At 40.5% G+C, this 17,533-nt stretch overlaps 1 protein-coding gene, 1 long non-coding RNA gene and 1 pseudogene across 14 annotated transcripts in view; 2 read left to right on the top strand and 1 right to left on the bottom strand.

The window, feature by feature from the left end:
* Positions 1–17,533, bottom strand: part of MIPOL1 (mirror-image polydactyly 1) — a 353,644-nt gene that overhangs the window by 327,673 nt on the left and 8,438 nt on the right. For 12 of the 13 annotated variants that reach the window (XR_009597112.1, XR_009597113.1, XR_009597110.1 and 9 more), the window contains exon 1: positions 2,966–3,192. The exons of the other annotated variant lie outside the window; for it this stretch is intronic. The gene's annotated coding sequence lies outside the window, so the exon portion shown is untranslated. Of the gene's footprint in view, positions 1–2,965; positions 3,193–17,533 lie in introns of those variants that run through there. 13 annotated transcript variants of the gene reach the window in all.
* On the top strand, positions 3,278–5,026 carry LOC132658092 (uncharacterized). The gene is made up of 2 exons (XR_009597116.1): positions 3,278–3,388; positions 4,449–5,026. It is a non-coding gene; the product is annotated as an uncharacterized LOC132658092 (long non-coding RNA).
* LOC121817054 (serine/threonine-protein phosphatase PP1-gamma catalytic subunit-like) lies at positions 8,179–17,261 on the top strand (annotated as a pseudogene).

The raw sequence follows: 17,533 nt of genomic DNA, 5'->3' as shown, positions 1-17,533 counted from the left end.
ACACAGTAATGGTTATCGAAGTACAAAATGAAGGAAGGAAGGAAGAAGAAAAGAAAATTAAAGAGAAAAATGAGAGGGAGGGATGAAGGAAGAAAAGGAGGGGAGAAAGGAGGTAAGGTAGATAGGGAAGCAAGCAAACAGGCAGGCAAAAAAAAAGGAAAGAAAATACAAACTATCTGTAATAGACACTATGTGGCCTGCAAAACCTAAAATACAAGCAGTCCTAGCTTCACACAGCATTGCTTTAACTGAAACTCTACAAAGCAAGATGCCTATATTAACTATCCAGCTCTTCACAGAAAATTTGATGATCCCTGCCACTGGAGATACCCAAATGGCCAACAGACATACAGAGAGGTGTAAATATTCATAAGTAGAGAAATTAGAGAAAAACCACAATGTGATATCACTACCCAACAGAATAGGTAAAATGAAACGAATGATGCTAAATGTTTCAAGCATGTGGAAACTGCTTTGAACAATTTTTTAGTAATGTATACCAGAAATGGCAGAAAGCAAAGAACTAAAGAGCCTCCTGATGAAGGAGAAAGAGGAGAGTGAAAAACGTGGCTTAAAACTCAACATTCAAAACTCTAAGATCATGGTATCCCTGTATCATCACTTCAGGCCAAATAGATTGGGAAAAGTGGAAACAGTAACAGATTTTATTTTCTTGGGCTCCAAAGCCACTGCAGACAGTGACTGAAGGCATGAAATTAAAAGATGCTTGCTCTTTGGAAGAAAAGTAATGACCAACCTAGACAGCATATTAAAAAGTAGAGCTATCACTTTGCCAACGAAGGTCGGTCTAGTCAAAGCTATGGGTTTTCCAGTTGTCATGTATGGATGTGGGAGTTGAACAATAATTGATCCAACTGAGCACTGAAAAATTGATGCTTTTGAACTGTGGTGTTAGAGAAGACTCTTGAGAGTCCCTTGGACTGCAAGAAGATCCAACCAGTCAAAAGGAAATCAGTCCTGAACATTCATTGGAAGGAATGATGCTGAAGCTGAAGCTTCAACACTTTGGCCACCTGATGCGAAGAACTGCCTCATTAGAAAAGACCCTGATGATAGGAAAGATTGAAGGCAGGAGGTGAAGGGGATGACAGAGGACAAAATGGTTGGATGGCATCACTGACTCAATGGACATGAGTTTGAGCAAGCTCCGGGAGTTGGTGATAGACGACAGGGAAGCAAGGCATGCTGCACATCGTAGGGTCACAAAGAGTCGGACATGACTGAGCAACTGAACAACATACCAGAAATGGGCTTCCCTGGTGGCTTAGTGGTAAAGAACCAGCCTGCCAACGCAAGAGATGTAGGTTTAATCCTTGTGTTGGGAAGATCCCATGGAGAATGGAATGGCAACCCACTCTAGTATTCTTGCCTGGGAAATCCCATGGACAGAGGAACCTGGCAGGCTACAGTCCATGGGGTGGCAAAAGAGTTGGATGCTGCTTAGCTATTGAACCACAACAATAATATTAGAAATACATATATGCATAGCCTATAATATAGTCATTTCACCAGTGGGTATATATCCAACAGAATGTATACATACGTTCACCAAAATACTTAAAAAAAAAGTTCATGCCAGACCTATTAGTAATAGCCAAAAGCTGGATAAAACACTGCACAGCATTAAGAACAAACAACTGCTACATAACTTGTATAAATCCCGCAATATTAAGCAAAAGTGAGACACAAAAGACTATACAGTGTATGTTTCCATTTATATAAAGTCAATAATCAGTAAATTTATTGATGATATCAGAAACTGAAAAGTGGGGCTTCTAGGATGTGAGTAACGCTCTCTCTTGGATATACACACTTGGTGAAAATCCAGTGAACTGTACACTTATGATTCATGCACTTTTCTGTGTGTCTATTAACCTTTAATAATTAACACAGTAAAAACAATTCATATTTACAAACTCTATGTCTTTGAAGGAAAATTGCGTACATCTTCTGTTCACTTTTCTGATTTACCATCCTTACCACCAATGAGCTATCTTAATTCCTGTTCCCTTACATAGAGGGTAGTTTTGTTTTAATTAATTCTCTTGGTATACTACTGCACAGGATACCCACATGTTTATGTAACTGTCATTTTAGGTTAGTTCCACAAGAGATCCCAAGGAGAAGCTTCGAAAAGCCAATAACTTGACATTGTGACAGTTATCTGGGAAAGAAGGGGAGGGGGACAACCTCCTTAAAACGTACTTTTGTTTGGCCCTTTGTTTTGGCTCACCTTTATCTACTACCACTGTGATTTAAATCTGCATAAAATGTTCAAAGGAGCCTTTCAAAAAGCCTCTTCCGGTGGAAAAGTTTTTTCTTCCCACGACATCCTAATAATGCTGTTATCTTGTTTCATCCAGTACCTTCCACCCACGGTGCTTAAAGTAAATACTTCACAAATACTATCGGGTGGTGTCACCTTCCAGCCAGGACGAGAAATGTGGGCCCAGAGACACTATGAACTCAAAAAATTCTATCTTTCTACAGCATGACTCCGCCTACCTGAGGAATCACTGTATTCTTCGCCGAAACTTAAAGTGTGAGAACTGAAATACAAACCAGTGAGTGACTCTCAAGGGCACGGAGTCAATCCTAGGTTGAGCCAAGACCTCCAACTCACTGCCTCTTAAGGGAAAAGCAAACCACCACCACCAACAACAACAAAAAACCTCGAATAAAAACTCAGCTGCAGCACTCTTGTAATAAGAAACAGGGGAAGATGCCGAAATCCTGCCGAGAAAGTAGACCGGAGGACCACACAACGCTGACCTTCGAGGGAGCCCCATCATTCCCGGCCGCACGGGGCCAGCATTCACCCGGTGCAGCTCCTGCGCGGCCCCTTCCCCTTCTCCAAGGAGGCTGCGGCCGGAAATTCCAGGGCTGGTCTCAACCCACCCCTCCTTTTCTCGGATAGCCCAAACCTCCCACCCTACCCGTTTACCTGAGATGCGCCCAGCACAGCCCCGGGAGCAGACTGCGCTCTCGCCCAGAGTTTCTCAGGCCAGACGCGCAGCCTCCACGTCAGCCAATCGCAGCTCGCTCGGAGCCTCCCTGCCCCGGGTTCCTCTGCGCGAGGAGGTGCGCGCGCTCGTGAATGCCCCCGCGGGGCGCGACGGAGGAGGGGGGCCAGACGCGCGCGGCGCGCGAGGATCCACGGCGAGCAGGGGCGGGGCAGACGCCGGGCGGGGGCAGGCGGCGCCCACTGGGCATGCGCATTTCGCGCCACTAGGGCCGTGGGGCGGGGCCCCTGGGCAACAGAGCAAGCTTAGGAAGTCTTCGCTGGAGTGTGGCCTCAACTTGAGCGTTGTGGAGTTTCCACAGAAACTGGCGGAAATGGGGTTTCCGGTTCTGTTTTTGTCTTGAGGTGAGAGGGAGAGTGGGGATGGGACCCCAGGGAGAGAAGAGGGACGTGTTGGGAAAGAATGGTTGAATGAAAAAGGCCGCAGTCGGACTCCAGTTGGTCTAGCAAAAAGCAGTACCCACCTCTCAGACAAAGAACGCTTCAGACTAAAACTAGGAGGTACTTAAGAAAAAGATACGAATGCTTAACGTTCAATATATGGATTCTTTAAGACAAAAGGTTGAACTTTCCAGAATTAAAAAATTAAGTCCTCAATTCGCGTACCTCTGTGTTGAAACAAGAGAGAATTATAGCTGATAGTAATTCAAATGTGGTTTTCTTGTACCACAGAAAAGTGTTGCTTTTATAAATGTCACGTTAATTTCTTCAGACGCCACATAGTTATTGAGAACATACCATGGGCCAGGTACTCTTCTGGGTTTGGATAATAAGCAATAGTGATGGTTTCTTAAATATCCCCGAAGAATATGTATAATGTAAAGTCTTGACGGTCTCTCAAGTTAGGCGTTAAAGTTAATGAAAGGAACTTACACTTTAGTAAAAAAGAGGAGGAGGGGGGAAATGAAAAAACCAATGTAAATTAGGTGGATCACAGTTGTAACACAAGCTCTTGGTTATTATAGTGTAGTGAATGTACAGGGCTCGGAAGAAATTTTCTTTTTTTATAGATTCAGCTTTCAAATCCATTTTTCTTTACTTCAGTCAAGGTCTGAATCAGATATTTACGGACAAAAGTACCATAAAGATATAGGAGGCAAAAAGGAGAACGGGTCAGAGCAGATGGGAAGAGCACCCTAATCAGGAAAAACGGTTTGACTTGTGAACAGCTTTAAGGGCAACTCAAATTTATGTTATTAAAAAAAAAAAAGGAGGGAGAGTTGCTTTTCCTAGCTAGAGTAACAAGAAATAAGAGAGGATAGTTATCACAACACTGAGAAAAGTCAAACCAAATAATGAATTTATAAGTTAAATTGAAACAATGTGATTATACTATTTTTCTTTGGCTAAGGGTACATTCAGTTCAGTTCAGTTCAGTCACTCAGTCGTGTCCGACTCTTTGCAGCCCCATGAATTGCAGCACGCCAGGCCTCCCTGTCCATCACCAACCCCTGGAGTTCACTCAAACTCACGTCCATCGAGTTGGTGATGCCATCCAGCAATCTCATCCTTGGTCGTCCCCTTCTCCTGCCCCCAATCCCTCCCAGCATCAGAGTCTTTTCCAATGAGTCAACTCTTCACATGACGTGGCCAACTGGAGTACTGGAGTTTCAACTTTAGCATCATTCCTTCCAAAGAACACCCAGGACTGATCTCCTTTAGAATGGACTGGTTGAATCTCCTTGCAGTCCAAGGGACTCTCAAGAGTCTTCTCCAACACCACAGTTCAAAAGCATCAATTCTTCGGTACTCAGCCTTCTTCACAGTCCTACTCTCACATCCATACATGACCGCTGGAAAAACCATAGCCTTGACTAGACGGACCTTTGTTGGCAAAGTAATGTCTCTGCTTTTGAATATGCTGTCTAGGTTGGTCATAACTTTCCTTCCAAGAAGTAAGCGTCTTTTAATTTCATGGCTGCAGTCACCATCTGCAGTGATTTTGGAGCCCCCCAAAATAAAGTCTGACACTGTTTCCACTGTTTCCCCATCTATTTCCCATTAAGTGATGGGACCAGATGCCATAATCTTCGTTTTCTGAATGTTGAGCTTTAAGCCAACTTTTTCACTCTCCTCTTTCACTTTCATCAAGAGGCTTTTTGGTTCCTCTTCACTTTCTGCCATAAGCATGGTGTCACCTGCATATCTGTGGTAGATATTTTTCCCGGCAATCTTGATTCCAGCTTGTGCTTCTTCCAGCCCAGCGTTTCTCATGATGTACTCTGCATAGAAGTTAAATAAGCAGGGTGACAATATACAGCCTTGACGTACTCCTTTTCCTATTTGGAACCAGTCTGTTGTTCCATCTCCAGTTCTAACTGTTGCTTCCTGACCTGCATATAGGTTTCTCAAGAGGCAGGTCAGGTGGTCTGGAATTATCTCTTTCAGAATTTTCCACAGTTTATTGTGATCCACATGCACACAGTCAAAGACTTTGGCATAGTCAATAAAGCAGAAATATATGTTTTTCTGGAACTCTTTTGCTTTTTCGATGATTCAGTGGATGTTGGCAATTTGATCTCTGGTTCCTCTGCCTTTTCTAAAACCAGCTTGAACATCTGGAAGTTCACGGTTCACATATTGCTGAAGCCTGGCTTGGAGAATTTCGAGCATTATTTTACTTGATGTGAGATGAGTGCAATTGTGTGGTAGTTTGAACATTCTTTGGCATTGCCTTTCTTTGGGATTGGAATGACAACTGACCTTTTCCAGTCCTGTGGCCACTGCTGAGTTTTCCAAATTTGCTGGCATTAACGCTGGTTTTTTAAAGTTCATTAACTTCATGTGAAAAACCTCTTCGGTAAGAAGAAAATCCATGTTTTCTTTCCTTTTAGTAACTTGTTTTTTCTTCTGTTGTTTTTATTCAGTGAGTTCAAACATTATGCCTTTTCTCCTTTGTCCTTTTTCCCACTTACCAGGAGTAAGTAATGTTCTTTTCTTGAACTTTACATGCCACAATAACTAATTTTCTCCTAACCCCTTTCACCACCATCATCACTTACATGTACATTTCTTCATTCTCAATCCTGCTAACGGTTGCTAGTCTACAAGAAATGAAAGGCCCCAATTAGAGCTTTTTTTCTCAAGCTAATTATCAAAGCCAATATGTCCTTATCCCTCTTATAAGTTGGATAAGTATGAGAGAAGTAAAGAAAATGAACCTCATTTTCATTACAGAGAGCAGAAGAATGTCAGATCATGAATACTTTTAAGTTCACAAATATATTTCCCACAATGTGCTAGCCACACCAATCAGTTCTAGAAATAAAATAGTGAATAAAATCCATACACACATGTAACTTAGAATATCTTTTTTTATTAGTGTTCTCCAGAGATATAGAAACTACAAGGTTAGATAGATAGATAGGTTTTTATTGTACAGGGTATCTTGTTTTAATTTGCATTTTGAGCTTAATCCTCTCCTGATCTCAGTGTCTTTATCTTCTACCAAGCCCTTTCTTAGGGTTTTGTTGGTGGCTCAGGGGTTAAGAATCTGCCTGCCAATACAGGAGACTTGGGTTCAATCCTTGGGTGGGGAAGATCCCCCGGAGAAGGAAATGGCAACCCATTCCAGTATCCTTGCCTGGAAAATCCCATGGACAGAGGAGCTTGGTGGGTTACAGTCCATGGGGTTGCAAAGATTCAGACACAACTTAGTGATTAAACAACATTCACTTTCTTATGTACCTAATAAAAGAACTTCAGAATACATAAAACGTGTTAGCACTTCAGAGAGAAATCCATAATTAATATAAAATTATAATCAGATTTCACACTCATCTCAAAAATTGATAGAGCAAGCAGAAAGTAAATCAGGAAGGGTATATAAGGCTTGAACAACACAATCAACCACAACAGTATTAACCAACTTACCTAACTGACTTTTATAGAATAGCTGTTAACAACAGGATACACATTGTTTTCAGGTATGCATAAGATATTCCAAGACAGGTCATAATTTATATCATAACTACAAATTCATTGAAAAAGATTCAAATCAGGAGTGACATTAAGAAGATGGCAGAATAGGCAATCCCACGGAGACACAAATTTAACAATAATACATGGGCCAATTGCCTTTGTGAGAAATCCAGAAATCAGTTAAGTGGGTCCTGCCCCCCAGGTTAATGTGAAACCAACTGCATCAGTACCCAGTAAGAAATCTTAAGGCACTCACTTGCAAGTGATTCACCCCCAATAAAACATGATTGGGAGGAAACTCTCAACTCCCATCTTCTCACTGAGAAGAAAAAGGAGAACATATATTCAGTGATTTGAATTTTCAAGAAGGTGCCTGGGGGACTGGTTTCTATCTTCCTTGAATCTAAAAGCTGACAGGAACGGGCAGCCAGTTTGGGGCTGCTACGAACAAAAGCAATCAGTCTGCCCCAGAGTCCACTATACTACAGGCAGAAGTTAGATGGGAGACAAGCACCACAGCTTACTACTGCATCACAGAGGCCACAGTAAGGCAGAAGGATCCAAAAGGAGAGTCTCAATAGAAATTGGCAAACCCCTTCAATTATTAGATTGCACACACAAGCCCAAAGTGCGTGTAAGGCTTAAGATGTCTCTAGGATCTGTAGCTGGATTGATTATAGAAAGTTCTCCCTGTATGAAGCCAGTCCACAAAAACTGGGAGAGGTGGCTGGTTTTTCAAATGCTAAAGTCCCAACAGAAGATGACAGGACATACAAAGAATAGGGAAACATTACCCACTGAAAGGAGCAAATTAAATTTGATACCTACCCTAATGAAATAGAAATATACGAATTACCAAAAAATTCAAAATAACCATCATATGGATGCTCAGTGAATTAAGACAGCACAGATAGATAACTAATGTAGTCAGGAAAACATAATGTTAACAAACAACATTAACAAAGATAAACCATGAAGAAGATCTAAACAGATATTCTGAAATTGAATTCTTGACCAGAAAGAAGAAAGAATCAATGAAATTGAACACAGAACTTTCAAAATCACTCAGGCAGAGGAGCAAGAAGAAAAAAGAATGAGGAAAAATTACGAGAGGCTAAGGGACTTATGGAACACCATCATGTGAAACAACATAAGCATAATGAGAGTCCCAGAAGGAAAAGAAAAAGAAGGCAGAGAGCCTATTTGAAGAAATAATGGCTGTAAACTCACCAAATCTGAGGAGAGAAACTGACATAAAATTCAGGAGGCTCAAAAACTCTGATGAGATAAAAACTGATGACCTGTACTGAGACACACAAACTATCAAAAATCTGAGACAAAAAGTGAATCTTGAAAATGAGAAAAAACAATTTGTCATGTACAAAGGAGCTTTTTATGAGCTTATAAGCACATGTCTCAGCTGAAACTTTTCAGGTTAGAAGGGAGTGGGATGATGTATTCACAGTGCCAAAAGAAAAAAATAGCCAATGAAGAATACTATACTCTGCAAAAATCTGTTTCAATAACAAAGAAGAAAAAAAGTTTTTCCAGATAAAGTAAATCTATAGGCTTTCATCACCATTACTCCTGCCCTACAAAAAATGCTGAAGGGAACTCTTTAAGTTTAAATGAAAGAATGGTAAACAGCAATACAAAGCCATAAAAAAAAATAAAGCTCCTGGTAAAGGTAATAAACTGTGGAAAATTCTGAAAGAGATGGGAATACCAGACCACCTAACTTGCCTCTTGAGAAATCTGTATGCAGGTCAGGAAGCAACAGTTAGAACTGGACATGGAACAACAGACTGGTTCCAAATAGGAAAAGGAGTACGTCAAGGCTGTATATTGTCACCCTGCTTATTCAACTTCTATGCAGAGTACATCATGAGAAACGCTGGACTGGAAGAAGCACAAGCTGGACTCAAGATTGCTGGGAGAAATATCAATAACCTCAGATATGCAGATGACACCACCCTTATGGCAGAAAGTGAAGAGGGGCGAAAAAGCCTCTTGATGAAAGTGAAAGAGGAGAATGAAACAGTTGGCTTAAAGCTCAACATTCAGAAAATGAAGATCATGGCATCCGGTCCCATCACTTCATGGGAAATAGATGGGGAAACAGTGTCAGACTTTATTTTTGGGGGCTCCAAAATCACTGCAGATGGTGACTGCAGCCATGAAATTAAAAGACGCTTACTCCTTGGAAGAAAATTTATGACCAACCTAGATAGTATATTCAAAAGCAGAGACATTACTTTGCCAACAAAGGTCCATCTAGTCAAGGCTATGGTTTTTCCTGTGGTCATGTATGGATGTGAGAGTTGGACTGTGAAGAAGGCTGAGTGCCGAAGAATTGATGCTTTTGAACTGTAGTGTTGGAGAAGACTCTTGAGAGTCCCTTGGACTGCAAGGAGATCCAACCAGTCCATTCTAAAGGAGATCAGCCCTGGGTGTTCTTTGGAAGGAATGATGCTAAAGCTGAAGCTCCAGTACTTTGGCCACCTCATGGGAAGAGTTGACTCACTGGAAAAGACTCTGATGCTGGGAGGGATTGGGGGCAGGAGGAGAAGGGGACGACCGAGGATGAGATGGCTGGATGGCATCATGGACTCGATGGACGTGAGTCTGAGTGAACTCTGGGAGATGGTGATGGACAGGGAGGCCTGGCGTGCTGCGATTCATGGGGTCGCAAAGAGTCGGACACAACTGAGCGACTGAACTGAACTGGTAAAGGTAAACTTATAGACAAATACAGAATTCTACAGTATTTGTAATCATATGCATGAATCGCTTTTAAATGTATAAAATTTAAAACACAAAAGCGTGAAAACTACAAATCTGGATCAACATAAAGGGTAGGACAGATGTAACCAAAGGAAAATATATTCTGTATATGCATATGCATAATGGGAAAGGAGAAAGGAATCAAAGCAGTTTACTATAAAATATCCATTGATTTAAAATTTTAAAATGACAACAATAAAGAAAAGAATAGGAAGAAAAACTACACAGCATACAAAAAGCAGCTAAGGAAATGGCAATAGTAAATCTTATCCTGTCAGTAATTATTTTTTTTAACAATTACTTTAAATGTGAATGTATATTCAAATACGTAGATTGGCTAAATGGATGAGGAAATAAGGTCAACTATATGTTGCCTACAAGAGACTCCCTTTAGAGCTAAGGAAACATTAAAAGTGAAAGGAAGAGAAAAGATACTGCATACAATCAGAACTTGCAGAAAGCAGCAATGGCCAACTTCTGTCCAATAAAATAGCTTTAAGACAGAAACTGTCACAAGAGACAAAGATGGACATTACATAATAATAAATAATAATAAAAGTGTCAATTCACCAACAAGATCATCGAAAAAGCAAGAGAGTTCCTGCGGATGTTGGCAATTTGATCTCCGGTTCCTCTGCCCTTTCTAAATCCAGCTTGAACAACTGGAATTTCACAGTTCACATACTGCAGAAGCCTGGCTTGAAGAATTTTGAGCATTACTTTGCTAGTGTGTGAGATGAGTGCAACTGTGCAGTAGTTTTAACATTCTTTGGCATTACCTAACATTAGAATGCCTTAATATAAGCAGCAAACATTGACAGAACTGAAGGGAGAAATAGATTGCAATATAGTAATAGGAGACTTTAATGCCCAACTTTCAACTACAGGTAGGACAGCAAAACAGCAAATCAAATAAGGAAACAGAAAACTTGAACAACACTATAGACCAACCTAGCAGACATATGACAGAGAAGGCAATGGCACCCCACTCCAGTACTCTTGCCTGGAAAATCCCATGGAAGGAGGAGCCTGGTGGGCTGCAGTCCATGGAATCGCTAAGAGTCAGACACGACTGAGCGACTTCACTTTCACTTTTCACCTTCATGCATTGGAGAAGGAAATGGCAACCCACTCCAATGTTCTTGCCTGGAGAATCCCAGAAACAGGGGAGCCTGGTGGGCTGCCATTTATGGGGTCGCACAGAGGTGGACACGACTGAAGCAACTTAGCAGCAGCAGACATGTGAACAACATTATATCCAACAATGGGGCTTCCCTGGTGGCTCAGTGGTAAAGAATTTTCCTGTTAATGCAGATGATTTGATCCCTGGTCCAGTAAGATCTCTTGGAGAAGGAAATGGCAACCTACTCCATCTTCCTGCCTGGAAAATATCATGGACAAGGGAACCTGGCAGGCTATAGTCCATGGAGTCACAAAGAGTCAGAAATGTTCCATTTTCAAGATATGTTAGGCCAGAAAACAAGTCTTAATAAATTTAAGAAGTTTGAAATAAAGTACCTTCTCCAATCACAAATGAAGCTAGAAATCAACAACAAATAGGAAAATCTGCAAATTATTAACCACCATTAAGTAAAAAAATCCCATGGACAGAGTAGCCTGGCAGGCTACAGTTCTGGAGTCAGACTTGACTGAAAGGATTGAGTTCAGTTCGGTTGCTCAGTTGTGTTTGACTCTTTGCGACCCCATGAATCGCAGCACGCCAGGCCTCCCTGTCCATCACCATCTCCCGGAGTTCACTCAGACTCACATACACCGAGTCCGTGATGCCATCCAGCCATCTCATCCTCGGTCATCCCCCTTCTCCTCCTGCCCCCAATCCCTCCCAGCATCAGAGTCTTTTCCAGTGAGTCAACTCTTCCCATGAGGTGGCCAAAGTACTGGAGTTTCAGCTTTAGCATCATTCCTTCCAAAGAACACCCAGGGCTGATCTCCTTTAGAATGGACTGGTTGGATCTCCTTGCAGTCCAAGGGACTCTCAAGAGTCTTCTCCAACACTACAGTTCAAAAGCATCAATTCTTCGGCACTCAGCCTTCTTCACAGTCCAACTCTCACATCCATACATGACCACAGGAAAAACCATAGCCTTGACTAGACAGACCTTAGTCGGCAAAGTAATGTCTCTGCTTTTGAATATACTATCTAGGTTGGTCATCACTTTCCTTCCAAGAAGTAAGCGTCTTTTAATTTCATGGCTGCAGTCACCATCTGCAGTGATTTTGGAGCCCCCAAAAATAAAGTCTGACACTGTTTCCGCTGTTTCCCCATCTATTTCCCATGAAGTGATGGGACCGGATGCCATGATCTTCATTTTCTGAATGTCGAGCTTTAAGCCAACTGTTTCATTCTCCTCTTTCACTTTCATCAAGAGGCTTTTTCGCCCCTCTTCACTTTCTGCCATAAGGGTGGTGTTATCTGCATATCTGAGGTTATTGATATTTCTCCCAGCAATCTTGAGTCCAGCTTGTGCTTCTTCCAGTCCAGCGTTTCTCATGATGTACTCTGCATAGAAGTTGAATAAGCAGGGTGACAATATACAGCCTTGATGTACTCCTTTTCCTATTTGGAACCAGTCTGTTGTTCCATGTCCAGTTCTAACTGTTGCTTCCTGACCTGCATACAGATTTCTCAAGAGGCAGGTTAGGTGGTCTGGTATTCCCATCTCTTTCAGAATTTTCCACAGTTTATTGTGATCCACACAGTCAAAGGCTTTGGCATAGTCAATAAAGCAGAAATAGATGTTTTTCTGGAACTCTCTTGCTTTTTCCATATGGAATGCTGCAAATGGAGTACTAACTGGGAAGTTTATAGTAGTGAAAGTGAAGTCACTCAGTTGTGTCCGACTCTTTGCCACTTTCATGGACTGGAGCCTACAGGGCTTCTCCATCCATGGGATTCTCCAGGCAAGAATACTGGAGTGGGTTACCATTTCCTTCTCCAGGGGATCTCCCTGACCCAGGGATCGAATGCTTGCATTAAAAGAAAAAAACAAAAAAACTCAAGTTGACAACCTAACTTTAGACCTCAGGGAACTAGGAAAATGGAGCCAAACTAAGTCCAAAGTTCAAAAAAGAAAAGAAATAATAAAGATTAGAACAAAGACAAATGAAATAAACTAGAAAGACAGCTTTTAAAAAATCAATGAATCCAAAGTTGATATTCTTAAAAAGATCAACAAAATTGATAAGCCTTTGCCTAAACTCAGAAAGAAAAAAAAGAGGACTCATAACTAAAATTAGAAATGAAATAGAAGACATTGCCACTGATGTGACAGAATTAAAAATGACCACAAGAGCTCATGGTTCCAGTGGGGAGAAAAGGAGGAAGCAGGGAGAGGGGTGGTTGAGGGAGGACCTGCTGCAGCTTCTGCAACCGCTGCCACTACCATCTCTATGCTTGTGATGTGGGAAAGTGAAAGTGAAGTCTCTCAGTCGTGCCTGACTCTTTGCGACCCTATGGATAGTAGCCTGCCCCAAGCTCCTCTGTCCATGGGATTTTCAAGGCAAGAGTACTGGAGCGAGTTGCCATTTCCTTCTCCAGGGAATCTCCCAACCCAGGTATTGAACCCAGGTCTCTCACATTGTAGACAGACGCTTTACCATCTGAGCCACCAGAGAAGTCCTGTGATGTGGGAAAGGAGGTGTAAATCCTGACCTGTGGCTGCGGTGGAGCCTCTGCAAGAAGGTTAATGGAAGGAAGGTGAAGGTGGATATAAATAAACTCAATATTGGCGGTAGCATCTAATTGCTGCTGTAAGTGAGAGAGTCGAAGCCTAGTAAGAATGTCTAGCTACATGAGAATGAAATCAGAGGACTGTGCTTAAAGTCCCAAGAGAGCTTTCTCAATCAGTCTTATCCTGCTAGAACTTGAAGCACCACTCAAGATACGTGGTGATATCCATGGGCAATACTACGATTTGCTTCGACTTTTTGAGTAGAGTGGTGCAATCCTGCCAGAAAACAAATTACCTGTTTATTGGGGACTATGTGCATAGGGGAAAGCAGTCATTGGAGACCATCAGCCTCTTGTTGGCTTACAAAATCAAATATCCTGAGGAATTTTTTCTTCTCAGAGGAAACCATGAATGTGCATCAATAGGATTTATGGATTTTATTCTGAGTGTAAAAGAAGATATAACATTAAACTATGGAAAACTTTCACAGCCTGCTTTAACGGTTTATTGATAGCAGCCATCGTGGATGAGAAAATATTCTGCTGTCATGGAGGTTTATCACCAAATCTTCAATCCATGGAACAGATTTGGCAAATTATGTGACCAACTGATGTACCAGATCAAGGTCTTCTTTGTGATCTTTTGTAGTCTGACCCTGATGAAGATGTCTTAAGCTGAGGTGAAAATGACAGAGAAGTGTCCACATTTGATGCAGAAGTGGTTGTAAAATTTCTCCATAGGCATAATTTGGATCTTATATGTAAAGCCCATTAAGTGGTTGAAGATGGATATGAAGTTTTTGCAAAGAGGCAGTTGGTCAGTCTGTTTTCCATGTCCAGTTATGGTAGAGAGTTTGACAATGCAGGTACCATGATGAGTGTGGACGAAACACATCTAATGTGTTCTTTTCAGATTTTAAAGCCTGTAGAGATGGCAACCCACTCCAGTACTCTTGCCTGGACAATCCCATGGATGGAGGAGCTTGGTAGGCTGCGGTCTATGGGGTCGCGAAGAGTTGGACAGGACTGAGCGTCTTCACTTTCACTTTCATGCAGTGGGGAAGGAAATGGCAACCCACTCCAGTGTTCTTGCCTGGTGGGCTGCCATCTATGGGGTTACACAGAGTCAGACACAACTGAAGCGACTTAGCAGTAGCAGCAGCAGAGAAAAAGAAGCCAAATGCCATGAGACCCATAACACCTCCAAGGGGTATGATCACAAAGCAAACAAAGAAATTGATGTCATGTTGACACTGCTTAGTTGGGACTTTTAACATACACTATATAAGCTTCATTTTTTAAAACTGTAATGTGTATTGTTCAGCTTGCTCAAACAGTGTTTTGAGGCCCCCCCTTTTCCATTTTTTACTTAAGGAATGGTATTTGCTGGTTATAACAGCAAATGAAAGACTCTCCACTCCCAAGGAAAAATGTTTTGTTTTGTTTCTGTTCCTTTTGTAAACAACTTTAATGAGGGTGTAAAAGCTGTACACTTAGAACAGTGTACCCTAAGGGGTGAGTGTACAACTGATTTGTTTTTTAATTCAGTACAGCCCCTGAATAATGTAAATGCTCATTTTCTTTAAGATATAAAGAGCTCTAGGGTGCTCAGTCTGTACATGTTATTGTCATAAAATGCATACTGTTGGATACAAACCACTGTGAACTTTTTTGTTTCAAAGGGACTGGTTTTTTTTTTTTCCCTTCTCATTGTCTTATCATGTAAAACTACTTTTTATAGCTATGAACATTAGGAGTAACTTTCAACCTTGCCAGCATCACTGGTATGTATATTTAATTAAAGCACACTTTCCCCTGTGGTATACTTAAAATGGCAGTTAAAGCCATTATTTTCTAAAAAATGACCGTAAGAGACAAATATGAACAGTTATATGCCAACAAAATGGATAACCTAAAAGAAGTTGATAAATTCCTAGAAAAACACAACCTACCAAGATTGAATTATGCAGATAAAAAAATCTGAACAGATCTAAAGTAAGGAGATTGAAGCAGTAATCAAACCTCGACAAAGAAAAGTTCTGGACCAGAAGGCTTCACTGGAGAATTCTACTAAACATTTAAGAATTAGCACCAATCCTCCTTAAAAATTCCAAAGAATAAAAGAGGAAGAAACACTTGGAAACTCATCCTATGAGGCCAGCAGTACTTTGATACTAAAACTAGATAAAAAGAGGAAAAAACAGACTAACATCCCTGATGAACAATGATGAAAAACTCCTCAGCAGAATACTCCTAAATTGAATCCAACAGCACATTAAAATGATTATTTACCATGACCACGTGGGATTTTTATCTGGAACAAAGGCTCTATTCAACATATCAAAATCAATCAACATTAACAAAAGACAAAAATCACATGAGTATCTCAACTGAAATCAGAGAAAGCATTTGACAAAACTTGACACTCTTTCATTATTTAAAAAAGACAACAAACTAAGAATAGAAAAAGTAATTTCAACATAATGGGCTTCCCAAATGACTCAGGGGTAAAGAATCAGTCTGCCAATGCAGGAGGCTCAGGAGACATAGGTTCAATCCTGGTCGGGAGATCCCCTGGAGAAGGAAATGGCAACCATTCCAGTATTCTTGCCTTGAAAATGTCATGAACAGAAAATTCTGCCTGTAGAACTATATAGTCCATGGGGTCGCAAGGAGTCATATGTGACTGAACTTGCATGCACACATCTCAACATAATAAAAACCTACAGCAAACATCATCTTCAGTGGTGAATACCTAAAAGCTTTTCTCTTAAGATCAGGAACACAGCAAGGAAGCCCACTGTCACCATTACTATTCAACATAATATGGGATTCCTAGTCAGTTCAATTAGGCAGAAAAAATTAATATAGGCATTCAAATTGGAAATAAAGAGGTAAAATTAACTCTTTCTGCAGATGATATTATTTTAGATGAAAATCCTAAGGTTCCACAATGAAATTACTACAGGTAATAATTTCAGCAAAGTTTCAGGATATAAAAATCAATGCACAGACATCAGTTATATTTCTGTACACTAACAATGACCAATGTGAGAAGGAAATTAAGAAAATGACTGCACTTAGTATAGCATGAAAAAGGATAAAATAATTAGCAATAAACTTAGCTGAAGAGGTGAAAAACTTGTATACTGAAAACTGTAAGACATTTCTAAAGAAATTAAGAAGATGCAAATAAATGGAAAGACATTCATGCTTGTGAACTAGAAGACAGTATTGTTTAAATGTCCATACTACCCAAAGTGATATACAGATTCAGTTCAATCCCTATTAAAATCCTATGGCATTTTTTACAGAAATAGGAAAAATCTAAAATTCATATGAAACCACAGAAACCTCTGAAGCAATCTTGAGAAAGAAGAACAAGGTAGAAGCCTCACACTTCCTGAACTCAAAGCATACTATAGACAACTGTAATTAAGTGGCATTGTCTGTCTCTTCACACAGTCTTCCTTCTATGCATGTCTTCCTGTGTCTAAATTTCCCCTTTTTATAAGAATACACATTGTACTAGGGTCATCCTAAAGAGCTTATTTTAATTCGATTATTCTATAAATACCCTATTTCCAAATGAGGTCATATTCTGAGGTACTTGGAGTTAGGGCTTCAATTCATCTTTTCTGGAGGAGACAATTCAGCCCATGATAATAACTTGAGAAACATAAAAATGAAAACACAACATGCTATGGTTATGGGATGCAACAAAAGCAGTGCTCAGGACATTCACAGCTGTAGATGACCATATTAAAAAAGAAAACACTGCAAATCAATAGCTTAATTTTACACCTTAGGAAATTAGAAAAAGGAGAGAAAACAAAACCAGCAGAAGGAAAGAAATATTATAGCAGAGGTGAATGAAATAGGGAATAGGGAAAATAATAGAACTGCCTAAACCAAAAGTTTGGTTCTTCAAAAATGTTTTAAAATTTTCAAAACTTTAGCTATATTGACTAAGAAAAAGATAGATGTTATTAAAATCAGAAATGAAAGTGAAAACATCAAAACTTAGCTACATTGACTAAGAAAAAACAGATGTAATAAAATCAGAAATGAAAGTGGGGACGTTACTATTGGCC

This window comes from Ovis aries, chromosome 18, assembly GCF_016772045.2.
Source record: "Ovis aries strain OAR_USU_Benz2616 breed Rambouillet chromosome 18, ARS-UI_Ramb_v3.0, whole genome shotgun sequence".
In the NCBI taxonomy this organism is placed as follows: Eukaryota; Metazoa; Chordata; class Mammalia; order Artiodactyla; family Bovidae; genus Ovis; species Ovis aries.
The sequence above is the reverse complement of the archived record's forward strand: the minus strand, read 5'-3'. Positions and strand labels throughout refer to the sequence as shown.